Source organism: Dipteris shenzhenensis, chromosome 27 (assembly GCF_047967505.1).
Source record: "Dipteris shenzhenensis isolate YYH24624 ecotype China chromosome 27, Dip_SZ_1.0, whole genome shotgun sequence".
Classification (NCBI taxonomy): Eukaryota; Viridiplantae; Streptophyta; class Polypodiopsida; order Gleicheniales; family Dipteridaceae; genus Dipteris; species Dipteris shenzhenensis.
Window position 1 is genome coordinate 41,975,621 of NC_141622.1, and position 19,626 is coordinate 41,995,246.

The 19,626-nt window shown below is 49.2% G+C and overlaps 1 protein-coding gene across 4 annotated transcripts in view; it reads left to right on the forward strand.

Annotated features, from left to right (window-relative positions):
* Window positions 1-19,626, forward strand: part of LOC147884317 (plant/protein (DUF810)) — a 219,391-nt gene that overhangs the window by 77,259 nt on the left and 122,506 nt on the right. The window lies entirely within an intron of this gene.

Genomic DNA, 19,626 nt, shown 5'->3' on the forward strand with positions numbered 1-19,626 from the left:
TTGCAGTGGCAATCCTTTTTTTTGTAGGGCCCTTGATCGAAGCTGTTCAAATTCCAGAAATTGGGAACACCTTATCTATTTCTTATCCAAGTCAATTGATCCACGAAGTTCAAAGGAATGGAAGGTTTTTTTTTGTTTGTGTTCGCGCCATAAATTATTACAACTATGATGAGACAAATATATGGGGATGTCTTGAGGTTGTTAAAATCATTTTGTTTATAAGGCCCTTGATCAAAGCTGTTTCGATTCCAGGAATTGGGAGCAGCTGCTCTATAGCTTATCCAAGTCAATTGATCCAGAGAGTTCAAAGGAATGAAAGTTATTTGTTTCTGTGTGTGTTTTTGTTTATAAATTTATTACAACTATGATGATACAAATATAGAATGAGGTCTTGAGGTGGCAGCATGGTAGCATGATTTGGCAGCTAAATTGGTGTCAATAGTCATAACTCAGTTAACATGTTCACAAGAAAAGGCTTGGTGTTACTGGTGGTATAAACAGTGAGACGCATGGGATGAATGATCAATGGCAAACTTCTCATAATTTAAGAATTGCTCTAGTAAATGATTGATAATTTGAGAATTATCCATGAGAGGAATGAACTGGGTGTGGACATTACTTTTTGAATTGTAACTCTATGTCACCGTTTAGCTTGTGGACCAAGCAATGAAGTCAAGTTTGCTTTTTTTTTTTTTTGCGCAAAAAGTAGTGCTAGTTATATTGCTTGAAAACGAGAGTACAAGAGGGCCTAAAGGCCAACGGGCTGTAATCACAAAACGGATACAGCCCGTGGTAACAAAATAATAATTACAAGCCTCTCAGGGCATAATCATCGGAGTGTGGACAAACAGCCACGGTGGGGGGGAGTAATGCCACTGAAGACTCTGAGCAGAGTGCTGGAAGAACAGCTCTTGATGGTCCGAGTCGCGAAGGAAGCGCCGTCGCTTCTCCTTCCCTGCCCGGGTCTCCCCCTGAATCTGATCCCACTGACCCTTGAGCGTGTGAATGATCGTGCTCTAGATGTCCACTAGGGTCTGGGTAGCATAGGAAACCTGATCTCCTAGGGTCTGCGCACATCTGGAAGTCCAGATATGCCAGCCTACAATACTCCCTATGATCTCCCAAACTGGGTGCTGAGTCATCGCTCCTGCATCTGTCTCTGTCAGATGCCAAGGGAAGCTGTCCATGTATGCCTAGGTGGCCTGCGTGATGAAGAAAACTGGATCCTGCCGGGAGAACTCATAAGCCAAGTGATGTCCCATCTCGGTGCTGCACCAGCAAATGGCTCCCCAAGTGACCGAGCCTAGCTCGGGTGCAGCCCTCGCTAAGATCCCCATGACTCCCTTCCACACTGTCTGAGCATGCGAGCAGCTCCAAAGGCAGTGCTTCAGGGACGACGACTCTTGAAAACACATCTGGCAGTGCCCCTCCTGCCCCATCTGCCTCAGCCATCTCCCAACTGGTAGCCCCTTGTGGACCACCATCCAAAGAAAATAAGAGATCTTCCTCGGCCGCCAACTTGCCCAAAGAGTCTTCCAAAATGTACGAAGAAAAACCAGAGATATCCCTTGGGCATACCAACTATGTGCTTGGGTGGGTAGCCTGCGCTGGAGAGCCCTAAGAGCACGCCTACCGGTACGCGCACTGTATGAGAAGAAGGGGGTAGGGTTCTCTGAGGTCTCCAGTGGTGGCCAGTGCCACTCCCCTGGGTCCCACTCCACCTCTATCAAGGAGCGACCCTCCCAAATCCAGAGTCTCCAATCCTGGTCCTAAACAATCAGGGGGTCTATATGCCACGCTTTCCCTTGCAGCCCTATGATGCGAAGGCGTTGCCAGGGAAGCTGGGGGTCGATCACGGCCTCTCTGCTCTGGAGACGGCTTCCATCGGGGACGGAGAAGAAGTGAATCGAGGAGTCCGAGAAAAGACCTGCAACCACCAAAGGAATGCCATCTCCCGAGAGGAGCTGTCTGGTGATCATGGGAATCCTCCAGCCGAGCATGGATCCCACGTGCCGTACCTACTGCTGCTGCCAGCTCGTATGGGCTCAACTGGCTATAGACGTCCCTCCAAACCCGGAGCGAGCGCGCAGGCCCACGTGCCCAGAGCGCCCATGGGATATGGGATCTCTCTCCAAGCTGGCGACCTGTATCATCTGTCACCTGGCTGCTCCAGATCAAGGGCTATCTGTCTATCTCCTCTCGGCAGCTGGGGGGAACTTGAGAGAGGCTGTGCCGCAACTTCCTCCAGACCGAGACGAGGCCGCGGAGGAAGGGGGAATGGGGTTGAGTCAGTGGGGCTGAAGTGAAAATCCACCGGATAGGCGGCTGCCAATCACCCCCTCTCTGGGGGATACACGCGTTGAGACCATGCTGAAGCAGGAGCTTCCACGTCTGCCCTCCTGGGGTCAGACCGCGGATGACTAACTTGCCAAGTAAAGCCTGACTCTGCAGTTTTGGATCTATGATGCCAAGACCGCCCTGTGTCTAGGGGAGAATGACCGTTTGCCAGGCGACCCGGGCTCTGGTGGTGCCGGAACCATCTGAGCCAGATCAAAGAAAGTTCCGCACCAGTCTCCTCAGCTGGGCTTCACACGATCTCGAGAAACACCAGCAAGATGCCACGTACCAAGCGGTGGCAAGGACCTGATTGACCACAAGGGCCCTGCCTACCAAAGATAGCCGAGCCGTGCTCCAGAAGGCTAGCTTCTGTCGTATGGAGACTAGGACCGGTAAGAACTGCTAAGCCGGCGTGATATCCAGACCTACCTGGAATCCCAGGTAACGTGTCGTCTGTCCTCTAGGGATCCAGCAAAACCCAAGGAAAATACCTCACTGTGAGCTGGCTCCCGGATCCTTAAGAAAACCAACTGACTTATGCCAGTTGATTTTCGCCCCAGTGGCTAGGCAAAAAACCTCTAAAGACAGTCTCTCTCGCCCCATTGACTTGATATAATCTTGCACATACAGGGCCGTGTCGTCTGCATACTCGGAGTCCAGAAGTTCTGCATCGTCCCAAATAGGAAGGCTCATGCCTCGAAGACCAGTGGTACGGGCTCGTAGGAAGTGAGTCATGGCCTCCGCAAAAAATAGGAAGAGGTAGGGCGCAAGCGGGCAGCCCTGACGCACCGAGCGCTCGAGGGTGAATCTCTCCCCCATCTTGCCGTTGATGATGACCCGGCTGGAGGCCGATCTGTAGAGACTAGCAATACCTCTGATCCACTCGTTCGGAAAACCGAACCGAGAGTGTACCTTCCAAGAAGGACGAGTCTACCTTGTCGTACGCCTTCTCAAAGTCAAGGAGGAGTATGGCAAGGTGCTGGCCACTATGCTGGGCCCACTCCGTCGCCTCTGAGAATGTGAAAATGTTGTCCAAAATGCTGTGATCTTGGACAAAACCAGTTTGGGTGTCATGGATCAAGTCATGTAGCAGGGGGCGGATGCGGCTACTGATCATCTTGGCGAGGATTTTATAGGCAGTCGGGAGGAGGGTGATAGGGCGCCACTGTCTGATCTCCTGACGGTCCCCCCCTTTGGGGATGAGACAAATCAAGCCTGTCGCAAGGCTCTCTGGCATCTGTCCACTGGAGAAGATATGCTGGAAGGCTGCGAGCAAGGGCTGGTGGACCTGCTCCCAGAAGGTGGTGAAGAAAGCTCTAGAGAGCCCATCCTCACCTGGGCATTTCTGCCCATCAATAGCGCTCACCGCATCCTGCATCTCTGTCATGGTGAAAGGAGCGAGAAGGGTTTCACTCATGCTAGGCTGCACGAGCGACGGTGTATACCTCCACACCTCCTCCTTGCATCGGCGGGCACGAGGGTCTGGGGGCTCTTGCTGGAACAGGGATCTGTAGAACTTTGTTGCCAAGTCCCGGACCTCGTCTGGATCTGTCTTGACACTACCATCCTGCGCTCTAAGAGATCGATGCTGTTCCCCTGCTGATCTCTGGCCATGAGTCCTGAAGAACTCTCTGCACATCTTGTCGCCTTTCCTAGCCCAAAAGGACTTGGAAGCATGAAACGAGAACTCTGAGCGTCGCTGGGTGATCTCCTCTAGCATGGCTTGGGCTCTAACCTCCTGTCGTCTGAGCTCCTCAGAGCCTGGAGAAGACTGCTGCATCTGCTGTATCGAGAGAAGATCTCGTCTGAGACCCCTCTCCTTCACCCACCACTGTTGCTTGACCTGAATCGCCTCCTGCTGACAGATGAGACTAGACTCGGCAAGAACCTGAGCTACCTGAGTTGCCATATCCCCCATGGGGTCCCAATCCTGCTCCCACAGGTCCACTATCCTGCTGCGAACCGCTGCTCTGGAGTAGATGGAGTCTGGGATCCGGCACGAGCGTGGAGGTAAGGAGTGAGAGGCTGAGTCGAGGACTAGGATGACTGGGGCATGGTTAGAGAGGGTCGTCCCTGGAACCACTCCTGACTCTTCAGCTCTGCCAAGCGCCCAATCGCTGACATAGAAACGGTCCAACCGCTCCAGAAGTCTGCCTCCCTTCCTCCTGTAACCCCAAGAGAAGTTCAGACTCCCTGTCCATCTGCAAAAGGAAGGCTCCCTTCAACTGTCCCGACCTCCCACAGCGAACAAGGAGTCTCAATCCGCCTGCTCCGCCTGAGCTATACCGAGGAACTCTGGGCCCCGTCCCTGCTGATCCTCTAAAGTCTCAAGGTTTTTGAAGTCCCCTCCTACAATCCAAGAATCCATCTCTGGCAATAAGTCTATCAAAGAGCTCCAGAAAGCGGCTCTTCGTTTGAGGTCGGTCGGGGCATAGATATTGAGGATGCCGATGTGGGATCCCTCAATATTTAAGCCCACCCAAAGCGCTCGTCTTGGGATCAAGGTGCCAAAACCACACACATGCTGAACTAGAGAAGCGTCGATGGAGGTACAGACACCCCCGCTCCTCCCCTGCTCGCCAATCGAAGGTTCCCAGTAGGTGTGGGAGCGTCCTGTGAGGACCTTCCCACACTTACTGGTCTGAGAAGCCGAAAGCCTGTGTTCCTGCAATAGGAGCACATCTACCCTTCTCACCAAGGTTGGCTGGAGCTCCTGTCTGAGCACCATCTTCCTGGGGCCGCGGGTTCCTGATGAGTGGAACCCGTTGGGGTTCCAAGAGATAATGCGTATACTCATGAAGAGGGGAGATGGGCCACAAACAGTTGTCTGCTTGCAGTTGATGTCGAGGTGGTCGGAGGATGTTAGTGTGCAGACGGAGGCGCTTCTGTGAGGGTTTCGAAGGAGAGGCCGGATTATCGGACCCATCCTCTAAAACCTTCAACAGAGGGGAGAGGTCCTTCGTCCCATGGTGGTAAGCTCCCTCTAATCAACTCGAAGCCTCCGTCAGGGAAATACTGTAGAAGCCCGCTACCTCTGAGGTCCTCAAAGGGCGGAGCCCTTCCGCGTAGATCCACTCCAGAGGCGGTCGAATGATGAGCAAAAGGCGGGATCGTTTGGTGCTGCGGCGCCATCTCAGACGAACGTCACCCTCCTTCCACTGTTGCTGAAGAAGCTCCGCTGCTCTGCTACCGATCGAGTCGTGCACCTGCTCTTGGGATTGATCTTGAATCGTCTCCCAAACATTTTCATTCGTCCATTGCTCATTCCGTCACTGGTGATAGTGAAGGAATAGCTAGGACCATCATGGGAGGCAAGGACGGACACCCCATACCTTACCTTTCTCCTTCCCCTTACCGGGCTGTTGCTGATCTTCTCCTTCCCTTTCTCCTTCCCCTTACCGGGCTGCTGCTGATTGGTGACCATAGGGGTCTCTTGCTATAGATGGGAAGGCTTTTTTTGGTCCTGTTTTGTTTCCTTTACGTTTTCTTTTGACCTCAGTTTAGCCTTTCCCTTCGGGAGGGGGTGTCGATGCCTGGCGGGGGGGGATCTTGAGTTGCCAGGATGGGGGCCATCTGAGGTTCTGTCCTCGTGAAGCGAGGGCAGGAGCGCGCCTGGTGCCCGAAGCCGTGGCATCTCAAACACTGATCTGGGCGATCGGTGGCCATAATGCGCTGCGTCACCACCCTGTGTCCGTCTCAATCTTGAACTCCGAGGGGATACTCTGCGGATCTAGGACTGCCACTTTGACACGTGGCACCCCTTGGGCCGCATCAACGAAGGTGTCCTGCATGAGCCAGCCAAAGTGCACCCCTAGGTCCTTGATGATCGGGCGAAGCTCTGTTGCGAGGCCTGGGAAAATAAGGGTAACTGGATGGCGAGGAATGCGGAAGCGGGCATCGAAGTCCGCTACACTGAAAGCCCTATACCATGGGAGCATAAGGATGATCTTCCCACCCACAGAAGTAGGGGACCGTCTGACCATATCGCTCGTAGCTTGTGCTGAGGAGAGCTTGAGCTAGAAGATACCACGTCCCATGAGTGCGACCTCCTCAATGTGGCTGTCCTCAAGGTAGAGGGTGGACTGCAACCAGTCCTTGATGTCTGCTCGTGAAAGGGCGTAGCCAATGACTCTCCCATAAACGGACGTCTGGGAGAAGTCAGTGGCGGCTTGCTTCACCAACGAGACCTGATGCTCTGTCAGTGTTATGCGGTAGGCTGATGGAGGGGGGGGTCCGTTTGGGCCACCGGTTCCGGGCTCACGGCCGCCATACCGCACTGACAAAGTGTGAAAGCTCCAAAGGCGGGGGAAAGGAAATGGCAGAGGCGAGGGAGGGGGGAGTGGGACGGAGGCGGGGGAGGAAAGAGGGAGGGATGGAGAAGTACAGGGAAGCGGGGGGAGGAGAGGTGGTGGAGTGGGGAGCGAATGGCGAAGGGGGAAGGAAAGGAGGAGGGAGGGGGGGGTAGCGCAACGCAGGGCGGGGAAGAGGAGGGAGGAGAGGGGAGGGTGTGGCAGCGCAGCGCGAGGGGGGGCGGGGAAGAAAGGAGAGGAGGGAGGGGAAGGGGGGGGTGGCAGCGTTGCGCAACAGTGGGGAAGGGGAGGAAGGGGCAGGGGGGTGGGAGCGCAACGCAAGGGGGGGGGAGGCGAGGAGAGGATGGAGGAGGGGCGGAGAAGGAAGGAGAGGGGGGGGGATGGCGGGCGGAGAAGGAGGAGAGGGGGACGGAGGAGGTGTGGCGGCGGCTGCGAGCTGGGAGGCAGCGGAGAGAGAGGAGGGGGAGGGGAGAGGGGGCCGCGCAACGCGAGGGGGGGTAGACGGGAGCGGGGGAGGGGTGGGAGCATTCGCAGGAGCCTCTGTTCGCTTGCTTCAACTGTTGACTTCTGCCGTACGCTTTGTTGTCAAGTTTGCTTTTGTAGCATACAATCTTCAGTTCTCCCACTTGGGAAAACACGTTGGTCTTGTTTGCATTGTTTTTAGGGAAATCATTTTAGTTTGAAGATTTTAAATTTTGTAGAGCTCATTGATTCATTTGGAAAGAATACCAGCGATCTATGATGTGTACGTGTTGTTTAGAAACTGAGATAGTTTCCCTTTCTGCCTTTGGGCAAAAGAAGATGGTTTCATGAAATCAAAATGGAACAAACTTGGCAAGAAATGTCTGAACACAGTTTGGTAGGCACTCTAGTAGCCTTTAAATCAACCCACTAAAAGCCTGTGGACTCTCATAAGACCAGCTTGGACAAATCTAATATAAGGTACATGATGAGTTGCAAGCCAAAATGCAATGTGGAAGGCTCGTTTTTTGGGGGGAAAAAAAACAAAAAGTGAGAACGTGAAGAAATGGTGGAGCTCTCAGGAGTGGCTTTGATACCAGTTACAGAGGGGAGATGTAGACACTAAACGTGATGACCACCACATGTTAGCAGGGTTTTTTCTTATAAACTTTTTGGTTTTATGACCTTTTCTTTCTTTCTTTCTTTGTGCTTCTTCCCCTTCCTCTTCTCCCCATGTTGTTCCCCTTGCCTGAGGCTGAGTATAGGTGCAAGGTTTTACTTCATTCTTTTTTTAGTAGTGCTATCGGAATCAATATTTTGCAAAAGTTTGCCTATCTGGGCACCAATCTTGTGCAAAAGTTGTAACTGTTGATGGTTTTGTGTATTTAATATCCCTTTCCATACTTCTATGTGGGAGCAAAACACTTCGTTTTTTTGCTTGTATTGTCCTTTGGAGTCCCCCTTGAGTAGGACTACGAGAATATTTGGAGTATTTGGATGCTAGTGAGTGGTGCATCATAGGCCTTCTCCCCCCTATGTTTTTCCCCTTGCCTAAGGCTGAGTGTTTGGTGCAAGGTCTTACTTCATTCTTTATTTTATAAGTGCTATTGGAATCAAGTTGAATATCATAATCTTTTGCAAAAGTTTGCCTATGCGGGAACCAATCTTGTGCAAAAGTTGCAACTCTCGATGGTTGCGTGTTTGCGATATCTTGTTGCATACTTATATTGTGGGAGCAAAACACTTTTTTTTTGCTTGTCTTCTCTTTGGAGTCCCCCTTGAGAAGGACTATGAGAGTATTTGGATGCTATTGATGGGGCACCATAGGCCTTGATGATCCCTTCGACCTATGCACACACGGGATTGGTTCTTGGCTATGTGTTATTGGTGTTAGATGAAGTTTTTATACGGAAAAGCATCTTGTATGGATTACATATCATGTATGTGATCTCATATACTAGGTTGACCTTTTAAGTGTAAAACATTACAAAGATATGGTGTTGTAGGTATAAAGTCAACCCTATGGTTCACCAGTAGTACTTGGGTACTATATATACCAAGTACTTGTATTGTTTCATTTGAACATTTCTATTGGAGCTTTCTTGTGTGTGCACTCTTGCTCACTTGTGTTCACAACCTGTCTCTACTTTGTTCCTACATTTGGTGTTAGAGCCAGGTTCCATCTTTAGAGTCCATTTCCGCGCTTGCTTGCAGACACCCGCAAGCTTGGTGCTCCAATGCGCATTCTTGGTTCTCACATTTAGCTCTCTAGCTTTCGTTTGAGGGAGCTTCAGCATTCAGCTCCTTCTCTAGTTCAGTCTGGTGCCTCGTTTCGTCGCCAAAAACTTGTTTTAGAGAAGGAAAAAAAAAGCGGTCCAGCAGTTGTTTTTTGACCTTTTGAGGTTCGATTTCGACGTTTTTTGAAATTTCTGAGCTGCTCGTATACAAACAAATCTGTCTTGCATCATTTCAGGCGTAAAAAATATTTTGACCTTTTTGTCCGTACAGTTGTACGGACGAGCTGTCCGCATACAAACAAACCTGTTCAGTCTGGTGCCTCGTTTCGTCACCAAAAACTTGTTTTAGAGAAGGAAAAAAAAAGTTGTCCAGCAGTTGTTTTCTGCTCAAATCTGGACTCTTTTCAGCTCCAGCCTCTCCCGGGTGTGTTCAGCAGCTTTAGGCGTCTCCATACTTCTCCAGGCTCTTCCCTACACGTGTATTGTGTTCAAAAGTACTCTCGACAGCTTCATTCAGCTCCAAGCAGCTCACTTCAGCTCCTTTGTCATCTCCAGCTTGCCCACACAGTCAGTGGACTGTTTTGTCGGTGGTTCGCGCTTGCAAAGTGTTTTGAGATGTGTATATCACTTCGGGACTGTTTTGCAGATGCCATACTCTTGCACTCTCAGGTGCATTTACAGATACTCTATATTGTTGGGCGCATTTGCAGTTACTTTACAGTGGTGGATGCCTTTGAGCTCCGTTGGATGCATTTGAGCACTCGTGGGTGCGCTATTTTAGTTTGAGATTGCACTTCAGATTGCAGCAAAGTGCAGTGATTGGTTGATGCCATTTCTGCAGTGATTGCATTGCATAGTGGTATTTCAGAGCAGCCAGTCGTACTTTGCATTTGCAGCCAGTATTAGTTTGGGATTTGCAGGCACATTGCAACCAGTTGCACTTTTGGGACTTGCAGTTCTTTTTGCAGGTATATTTGCAGCTTGTGGGTATTACATTTTGCATCATGTCGACTCTTTCAGACAGTTTTGGCAATTTCTTCGAGGGTGACAAGCTGGATGGACCAAACTATGCCTTGTGGTCATTCATGCTTAAGAACATCTTGGTTGGTAAGGGCTTGTGGGATATTGTCAGTGGGGATGAGGTGAGGCCAGCAGGCTGATCTACATCCAGCACAGCTTCTTCGGGTCAGACTACATGATGCATATTGCAGTCTGCTACAGTCTCTCTTGCTAGTCCCATAGCATTGACGGAGGAGCAGAAGAAGTTTGACCACCGCAGTGTCTAAGCAATGTTTTTGACGTATTTTAGTAAGCACCGGGTTTGCCCAAGAGACTCCGCGGGTCTTTAGAAACCCAGTATAGCTGCTTATGCTTGGGCACTGACGACGACATAAGTGTTGCTTTGCTTGCTAAGTATGTCTTCCTTTTGTTTTCATAAAAGTTTTTGTTTACCTCTTTTTTCTTCTCTTTCATTCTCTTTTATATTCTTTGTAGATTTTTGATCTTTAGAACAACAAAAAATCTAAATTTGTATGATTGGACTTATTCTAGTTTTACAAAGGTATATATATAATGTTTTTGATTGCCACAAATGTAAAGAGGCATATTATGACGACTATCAAGTCGTGCAAGGATGCATAGGCAACATGGGAAAGATTGGCAAACATGTATCATGTTAAGAATGAGGCAAGGGCCATTACCTTGACAAATTATCTCAAGGATCTCAAACCAAGGCTGAGGCTGAAAATGCCAACTCAACCCTGTAGAAGTCTCATCAAAGAAGGGAGAGTCTCTCCAATCTCTGAGAAAAGTAACTCTCCTAGAGGAGGCTGCTTGAGATGATCCCTGCATGGTCGTCCAAATGGCCATCAGAGTGTGTACCGCATCTGTCTAAGTACTGGCCAAGATCTGAGAAGGGTGAACCTGAGAACCCTCCAAAGCCTTAGTGCATCTGGCTCTCCAAATGTGCCATGCTGCAATGCTAGCTAAGACCTCCCATGGAGAGTCAACCGAGGAATGAGCAGCCTTGAAGAGAGTAGCCGGAACATCCTCTAGAGAGCACGACTCCACAAGGTGTCGTCGGATGTGAAGAGCCCAAGAGGAGTCAAGTCTCTCAAAGAAGACCTGGGTCCCTGAAAGAGTGAGCCAAGCCACTGATTCCCAGGTCATGTAGAAGGTAGGCGAACAAAAGTGCTGAGAAGTCTTGCCATCCCCTTCCATATGATTCTCGCCTGTTTGCAATCCCAAAGGCATTGTTGTATTGTCTCCAAAGTAGAAAGGCAACGAGGGCAAGAAGGGTCAGCTCCGAACTTGGATCTCCATTGGTTCACTGCTATCCCACCATGAATAGAAAGCCAAAAGAAGAGAGTGATTTTTCTATTCCGGTGGGATTTCCAGAGCCTCTACCAAAAAATTTTCTGCAAGTCAGCAGAAATCTGAAAGTTCTCCCAATGAGGAGCTCTGGTAGGCCTCCAATCCCTACAGCTGAGCTGGAATTTCGCGGCATTACTGACCGTGTAACGAAAGAAGGGGATGCTCTTCTCTCGGTGCCCTTCATCTATCCTTTCCCATTCTCCAGGGTCCCACTTCAAAAACTTAATTGGGACACCTCCATAGAGCCATAGCCTCCATGAGCCCAAGGCGATGAGAAGCGGGTCAGGATCCAAATACCATTGTGAAAGAGAGCCATGCTCCATGAAGCCCACTATCCTGATTGGCTGAAACGGTACGTCCAACAAGATATCGTCTGTGGATCTGGACAGCTTGCCCCCGGAAGAAACATCAAAGACTAAGGCATCCTCATGTGTGTCATGAAAAGAAATCACCTGTATGGAACTCCCAATCTGGAAAATGCCCCCATCCAGGTGGAGCAAGTAATAGGCATGTCATCTGTGTCCACCTAATCCAAGGGCAAGGCTGCATCAATCTGCTGGACCCTCCCTGCACTTCCTCTAAGATTAAGAACCTGGTCGGTCGACAGGAAGCTTCTTGAATGCTTTCCATGCTCCCACGGTAGATGGAGGGCCCCTCTCCCATCTTGGCCACTGCATGTAAGGAGAAGCTCCAAGTGGTCTGCCATGCTCATCCAAAATACTGTCATTCCACATGATAGGCTGCCTTTCAATCTCTTCACGGGTGGAAGGGGGAATCTTGCGAAGTGTACTCCTGAAGCTGGCCCATGCTTTCAGGATAGCAACCATAAGAGGGGAAGAGGGAGATCTGAGGTGGGTTGTGGTGAAAACCCATCTTATAGTGTGTGTCCAATCCTCTCCTGAAGAGGGCGTGCGAGACTGTATGCATCTGATAAGGAAATCCTTCCAAGGCTCTTGTCCTGGCATAAGTCCTCTCACAACAACTTTCTAGAGTAAGGCTCTGCATTGTAGATCCGGGTCGATGATATTCAAACCCCCTTCTCTTGTAGGAAGAATCAAGGTCTCCCAAGCCACCTGGGTGTAACATCAGTTGTGCCATCTAGACCACTCCATAAAAAGTTTTGTACGGGCCTCTTAAGCTGAGTGATACAATCCCTAGAGTGGCACCTACAAGAGAATACAAACCATGCTGTGGCTAGAAGAACCAGATTAACCACCACCACCTTGGAAGCCAAGTCAAGTTTGGCTGAGCTCCAGAAAAGGATCTTTCTTCTGATGCTCTCCAACACCGGAGCAAACTGTTGTAAGGGAGAGATGCCCACCCCAACCTGGCAGCCCAAATATCTGACGGAGACGCCCCTCTATACCCAAGTGAAGGCAATATCATTACCCCAATCCGGGGTGTCATCATCACAAATCTAAAAACCATTGGATTTATGCTAATTAATGTGTGCACCTGCAGGCGTGCAAAATAAATCCAAGGCTGTCCGGAAGGAAGTGAGTGTCGTGGGAGTGGCATCCAAAAAAATAGCCATGTCATCTGTCAGCTCACTATCCAGGAGCTCTTCTTCCCGGCGGATAGGAAGCCTCAGCCCATAATATCAGCTTGAGATCTAAGGTAGATACTCATAGCTTCCGCCACAAACAGAAAAAGAAAAGGGGCAAGAGGACATCGCTGGCGGAATGATCTGGAAATCTGAAATCTGTCCCCTCTTACCCCCCCAATGAGCACCTGACTATGGACTGATTTGTAGAGAGAGGATACTCCTCTAATCGTACTCCTCTAATCCATGCATCTGAAAAACCAAAGCGAGATAGAGTACCCTCTAAAAAATCCCAGTTCACTCTGTCGTAAGCTTTCTCAAAGTCCAAGAGTAGAATGGCCAATCTCTGGCGGCTCTGCATGGCCCATTATGAGGCCTCCCAAAATGAGAAAATATTATCAAATGTGCTTTTGCCATGCACAAACCCTGTCTGCGTGTCATGAATCAAATTTGGAAGAAAAACCTGTAGCTGCAAACTAATGGCTTTCGTCAGAATCTTGTAAAAAGTGCCTAATAGAGTGATGGGTCTCCATTGAGACACTAGATTCCTATTACCCCCCTTTGGGATGAGATGAATGAGACCATCTGTAAGTGAGTCTGGCATCTCACCAGAGTCCCACACGCCCTGCAGGGCTGATGAAATGTGATCACCAATCTGCTCCCAAAAAGTAATAAAAAATGAAGGGGTAAGTCCATCCGAACCTGGGCACTTGCCCTTGTGAAGGGCAAGTAGTGCAGTCTTGAATTCTGCATTGCTGAAAGGTGCATTCAGAGAAACATACATCTCATCCTTCACCAGTATAGGGATACACTGCCAAATAACCTCTCTGGCATCATCTATAGCATGTGTGCCCGGATCTGCAGTTAGAAGGGATGCAAAATAATCTGAAGAGTCAACAAGCTGCGAGACACTATGGCAGAACGTCCTCTCCGATGAGGCTCAAGGATCTGCAACACCACTGGAAAATGATCTGAGGTGGAAACCCCAGTAGAAATGTATATAGATCCTTCTCTGTCAAGTGCCCAATCGTCTACATAAAATCTGTCAATACGTGCATGGATGGGCATGTGTATTGTCCTGTTCGACCAAGAATACAGGAGTGACTGTGGCATAACATGAAAGACATCATCCAACCAAGTGTCCCTGCCACTGTACTGAAAAAGAAAGGCATCCCAGGCTGCCCTCTCCAAAGAATGAATTCCACCCTGTCTGCCTCCCTTTTTGTCTGATGGCAACTCAACCATGTTGAAATCGCCACCAATGATCCAAGAATTTGCAATGGGGGCCGAAGAGAGTAACTCCTTTCAAAAGGAGATCCGCTCCCCTCTGTTGTTGGGAGCATAAGGATTGAGAAGACCAATCTTACGCCCCTCCAATCAAAATAATGATCCATTGAGCTCTAGAGGGGGAAATAATACCATGACCAGCAACCAAGGGGAGAATAGAGGGAGAGACCGAGATGCAAGTACCTCCCCTTGTGCCCATAGCAGGCGACCAGAAGGTATGTCCAGTCACTGGCATCCAACTTGTGTTCCTTGATAAAAAGGATATCAATAGCACCTCCAGTGACACCTGGATGAAGCTGATTCCGGATCAGTTGCCTACAGTGACAGTGTGGAACTCCGCCTACGCCCTGTATGTTCCAGCTGACTATCCTCATCGACAGGAGGATGCTGGATGGAAAGGCTTACCCGACCTAGTAGAGGAGACCATCTTCCCCTTGGTCAAAACACTCCTGTTGAGCGCAGGAAACTCAACAGGTGAGAGGACCCCTACACCTGCTGAAGGGGAGGCGATATCAAAAGGAATCCCCATGACCGGGACCCCTAAGGTGGAGGGCACAAACTCCTCATCATCCATGAAAGTCGCCGAATCTGCCAGTGCCGAAAAAGAGTTCCTAATAAGCAAGTCTGGGTGAGGAGTGCGAAGAAGACCTGCACTCGTGGAAGATGGAGGAGAAGGACCTGCCAGGCCTCTATCAGCAGAAGTGGAGCTGGATGCTGAGGAGGCCTGTGGTTGGGCTGAAGAGGAATCTGGAGTCCTCATCTGTGCTTGCACTTTCTCGGTCGTCCTGACTGTGGCAGGGACAGCTTGCGGGGAGGAAGTGCGTGTAGTCCCCTCGTGGTCAGCAACCAAGGTGACTGGGGCTGGTGCATCTAAAGGCTCCTCGTGATGTGGAACTGTAGTGTCTGGGGCTGCAGCAACATCCACCTCTGGAGTCTGGAAGGCGTCTGTCTGAACAGGATCAAAGGTCTCCTCTTGAGGTAAGGCAGCGGCTCTGATAGCTCTCCACCATGGTACTAGGTGTGATGCGGGCATTGGGCGCTCTACTGCCCCTGATGGTCCTGGGGTGCGGGAAGTAGGGCGCCCTGCTGCTCCTGGTGATCTTGGAGTGTGAGGTACAATGTGCTGGGGAGGTGCAATTGGGGTAGTACGTGAAGGAGCCGCACTAGAAGACCTCTTGGGTCTTTTCTCTTCCTTGGGCAGTCTCTAGCAAAGTGCCCAAGGGTCCTGCAAATCCTGCACTGGTCCTATCTACCTGAAATCTCGACTCTTTGTCGAAAGAGAGAGCCGTCTAAACGCTGAAGCATGATGTGGTCATCTGAGATGTTAGGGTCAGAGACAATGACCCTAACATGAGGCACCCCGTCTGCACTGACTGCCTCTGCCGAGGAAGAAGGTATGCCAGGAAGGGTGGGGATCTCAGTGACCACTCCGAATGTGGCTCCGATAGTGGCAAGTAGTCAATAGTAGACGTGAGGAAGACCAAGAAATCTAATAAACAGTGATGTGACTTGCCTATCCTTCTCGATCGGATCGAAGCCCAAGGTGTAGGGTAAAAGAAATATCCTCCTCATACCCAAAGCCAGGGGATTAGCTTTCAGAACAAGGGTTGTGGACTCATGGGAGTCGAAAATCACTTGGAAGAATCCACGTCCCAGAAGTCGAATATCCCTGAGGTGTGGGGTGAGATCTCCTGGTAATGCCGCCAGCATCCAGTCTCTGGCCTGTGATCTGGAAGGGTGTGACCCAAAGATGCGGGCGAAAAGTGATGTGGAGCCTTCTAATTCCACATCTTTCTTGAGCTGCTGCAACTCGTCATCTGAGAAAACGAAGATTGGCTGAGTGGGGATCCATTCGCCAATCGAAGTGAAAGGGCCGATTCAAACACTGAAAAAGCTCCGTCCGTGAAAATGCTGCCCAAGACGCCCTGGAACACGGGCGTATGAAGAAGGAGAACACGAGAGGGAAGGAGGAGAGGAGCCCGGGGGGGAGAAGTTAGGAAGGGAGGGGGCGGGAAGGGAGAGGGCGGGGGAGAAGAAGGGAAAGGAGGGGGTGGGATAGGAAGGGAGGGAGGGGGCTGGCGGGGAAGGGGAAGGAGAGCGGGGGAGAGGAAGGAACGGGGCTGGTTAGGAAGGGTGGGGTGAAGGAGGGGGCGGGGGGGGGGAGGAGGGGGGCGGGGAGTGTAGGGGCGGCAAGCCTATTTGCTTCATTTAATGAGAAGATGGATGCCAGGGGGGATTTGAATGTCGAAAATCAGTCAAGGGATGCTTCCCTTGTTGCAAGTGATATATGGTATATCGACAATGGTGCTACTAAGCACATGACTCCTCGCTAGGAGTGGTTTGAGAGCATCACACCTGTTCATGGCAGACAGGTTACGTGTGCCAATGATGCTTCTCAAGACATCATCGGAGTTGGGCATATTCCTATTCAGCAAGTTAAGTATATTCGAGATGTTTGGTATGTTTCAGATTTGAGGCAAAATCTGATTTCAGTTTCAAACGTTGCCCATGATCGACATATGTTGGTCGAATTTTAGGATAACCAATGTAGGATCAAGGATACAAAGAAAGGGTATGAGGTTATAGCAACATGCACATATGACAGAGGCTTATACAAGCTTGATGCTCAACCTTATGATTAGAAGGTATTGGTTGTAGCAAACCCTTCCTAGGCTGGTTTATGGCATGCGAGGTTTGGACATGTCCATCACAGGGCATTGTCCTACTTGTACAACAATAATATGACTCAGGGAATGCCAAAATTGCAGCAACCCGCAAATGAAGTGTGTGGGGGGTGTGCACTTGGCAAATTGCATGGCTTGCCATTTAGTAAACAAGGCAAGAATTGGGTCAAGGCAACCAAAGTGTTGCAGATAGTGCACAGTGATGTATGTGGCCTCATGACTATTCCCACGCATAGAGAGCAAGGTACTTTGTGACCTTTATAGATGACTTCTCTAGGCTTACATGGCTTTTTCTCATGAAGGAAAAATCTGAGGTGTTCTATTGGTTTCAGGAGTTCAAAGCTATGGCTGAGAACCCCAAACCAATTCTAGAATTGGAACACTCAACTCAAATTGAGGGGGAGAGTACATGTCACATGCATTCCAGGGATTTTTGAAGCAGCATGGAATTAAACATCACTTGACATGCTCTTACACACCACAGCATAATCCACTCTCTGAGAGGAAGAATCATACTCTCATGGAGATGACGAGATGCATGCTGAAAGTCAAGAGAGTCTCAAAGGCTTTTTGGGAAGAAGCAGTTGTGACAACCACTTACATTTAGAGCAGATGCCCTACCAAAGCTTTGGTTAATGTGACTCCATTTGAGGCTTTCTATGGCTTTAAGCCAAAGGTTAGTCATTTCAGAGTTTTTGGCTCAGTGGCATATGCTTTGGTTCTAGATGACGAGAGTGTCAAATGCATTTTCGTGGGGTATAGCACTGAAAGCAGGGGATTTAGGCTTTATAATCCCGCTACCAAGAAGGTAATAATCAGTAGAGATATTCTCTTTGCTGAGAATGAGTGCATGCAGCCCGCTAGTGCAGACTTGCCACCATACAATGACACCCCTTTGGACATCATCCAGTTTGAGGATGATGAGATGGAGTCTCTTGATGCTTCCCCTTCTACTTCTCATAGTTCAGATGGCTTGCGACATGTTGAGGATGGCTCTCCCTCAAATGTTTCAGATTTGCAGCCAATTAATGAGAATAGACAGCCTCATGTTTGGAGGCATTATCAATGTCGTGAGGCCACTAAAGATGTTGATGCAGCTCCGAGTGGTACAACAGAGAAATCTATTCCACGTTGGGTAAGGTTGACCATTCAAGATGCTAAGGATCAGCCTACTTTGGGGAAAACCAAGGCCAACACTCAGAAAAATAAGAAAAAGATCAATTTTGGTTTGATGACCTCAGTGATGGAAGCTGAAAATGAGCCTCAGAGCTTCAAGGATGCTTAGCATAATCTGACATGGCAGAAAGCTATGGATGTTGAGATTAAATCCATTGAGAAGAATGCCACATGGGACTTGGTTGATGTGCCCATTGGGAAAAATGTGGTTGGCACGAAATGGATTTATAAGGTGAAATACCATTCAGATGGCACAGTTGAGAAATACAAAGCCCATTTGGTTGCCAAGGGGTATGCATAAGGATAGATTATGAGGAGACTTTTGCTCCAGTGGCCAAGATGACCACCATTCGTTCTGTCATCTCTCTTGCTGCGTTTTATGGTTGGTCAGTGTTCCAGATGGATGTCAAGACCGCTTTCCTCAATGCAGATCTTAAAGAGGAGGTCTATATACATCAGCCCCAAGGTTTTGAGGTGAAGGGACAAGAGCACAAGGTATGCAAGCTCAGGAAGGCTCTATATGGGCTGAAGCAAGCACCTCGTGCGTGGTATCAGAAGATACATCAGTTTTTGCTGTCCTAGGGCTTCGTAAACACTCATACAGAGCCAAAGCCGTATGTTCTGCAGCAAAAATCAGAATTGGACATGTTGGTACTATATGTGGATGACATCATACTCACTAGCAGTGATTTGCAGCAAATTACAGCAGTGCAGTCCGCTTTATGTTACAACTTTGACATGACAGATTTGGGCCTATTGCATTATTGTCTTGGCATTGAGTTTTGGCAGACCCATGATGGGATTTCTATGTCACAGACTAAGTATTCGAAGAGGTTGTTGCAAAAATTTTAAATGGAGAACTGTAAGCTTGTGGCTACTCCATGGGACTCAAGCTGAGTAAGCATGATACTGTTGAAAAGTTTGATGGCACTTTGTACAGGCAGTTGGTTGGCAATTTGATATATCTATGCTCCACACGGCCTGATATTGCCTATGCCATGGGGCTTTTGAGCCAGTTCATGCATTGTTTCACGATCACACATTGGAATGCAGCAAAGAGGGTTCTCAGATACGTCCATTGCACTCTCTCTCTCTCTCTCTCTCTCTTGGCTTGCATTATGCTTCAGATTGTGATGTAGAGCTGAGTGGTTTCACCGACTCAGATTGGTCAAGGGACATTGACGACAGACGGTCCACTACTGGCTATTGCTTCTCATTGGGTTCAGTCTGTATCTCATGGCTTAGTCAGAAGCAAGAGCGAGTCTCTCTTTCCTCCAGTGAAGCAGAGTACAAAGCTGCAAATTCAGCCACTACGGAGTTAATGTGATTAAGGAAGCTTTTGCATGTCTTGCATCATGCACATGATGGCGAAGCAAACTCTATCTTCTGTCACAGCCAAAGTTGCATTACCATAGCCAACAATCCTGTCTTTCATGCTCGCATGAAACACATTGAAAATCATTATCATTATGTACGGGATTGTATTTTTGATGGCTTCACTGATCTCATCTATTGTCCATTTGAGGACAATGTGGCGGATATCTTTACCAAAGCCCTGTCAGCAGATCTTTTCTTACGACATCGACATGGCTTGGGGATTAGAGACATTCTCACAATGTCAAGGGGGGTTGTGAAGTGATTTTACAATGACATTGTTTTCATGTACTCCCATAGGTTGCATATCTATCTGGATGAATTTGTGCAACCATGGTACTTTA